Source organism: Acyrthosiphon pisum, chromosome X, assembly GCF_005508785.2.
Source record: "Acyrthosiphon pisum isolate AL4f chromosome X, pea_aphid_22Mar2018_4r6ur, whole genome shotgun sequence".
Taxonomy (NCBI): domain Eukaryota; kingdom Metazoa; phylum Arthropoda; class Insecta; order Hemiptera; family Aphididae; genus Acyrthosiphon; species Acyrthosiphon pisum.
In genome coordinates, this window is record NC_042493.1 from 108441904 (window position 1) to 108443118 (window position 1215).

The following is a 1215-nucleotide window of genomic DNA, read 5'->3' on the forward strand; positions in this document are numbered from 1 at the left end:
CCAGCGTGGCCACTCGCTCGGACATTAAAATCAAAAATATCCCCCTATTTGCTGTGCAAGCCACCACGGGTGAACTAAGGTTTTCAAAAATATTGTTTTTAAAGTATACATTTATTGCCAGCGTGGCCACTCGCTCGCTACGCTCACTCGGACATTAAAATCGAAAATATCCCCCTATTTGCTGTGTAAAAGCACAATTACACAACATAAAGTAAGTTGTTCACCAGGTCATCAATTGTACCATTGATACAACGTAAATAGTGCAAAATACTATGGTACCTAGCCCGAGTTCGAGCTCGGTTCACCTTTTATGGCATAGTCATCATACCACCACTGGGCCACGACGGCCTGTCTGGCGACGGGAAATTTATGAGTTATTAAACGTATTATATACTAACTTCGAAGTGTTATAACTTCAAAACTAAGTCCGAGCCCCAAATTCTGACTTCACCATCATTTTCAGCGTACTTAACTACATAAGTTTCAAAAAAAAAAAACACAAAAAAAAGGGTGTCCCGTAAAGTAGAAATATACCAAACGATTATATCATTTCATAATGATATTTATTATTTAATAATTATTAGGTTAACCTAACCTATTATTGGTTATTTTAATATTATATTGTTGTGAATGTCTACACTGTTTAGTAAATATATTTTGGTATCCCATTACATCTCAAGACACCTATTGTACAGTGGAGTGTTACCCAATTACCAGCATTATCTATTATTTAAATATTCGTGTTAGGGTTAAAGGTGATATAGTGTTATTCCATGATATATATAAATAGGTACTTAATATGCTAACCTATTAAAGACTATAGATTATAAAGTTTATAATATAACTATATATTTTATTAATCCCCCCTAAGTTTCTAACCTAACCTAATTATTACCTATCTATCAACAGGAATTTGAATACATTTTAAATTCTATTACAATATATTAAAAATATTAGTTATTTTGATTTATTTATCAATTATAATATTATCTGATACTATTAGGTATAGTGGTATACACTATACAGTGCATACCTACCATACCTACAGTTACATTCAAAATTATAATTAATAGGTAAGTTACATGCAGATTGAAATGCTGTCAAGATAGTCAGCTTTTTAATTTTCTATTTCTTTATCAAAAATATTATTTATTTACAATAATTAGAAAAAAAGAAAAAATGTATAATAGCTTAATCTGTGGTAAAACTAAATTC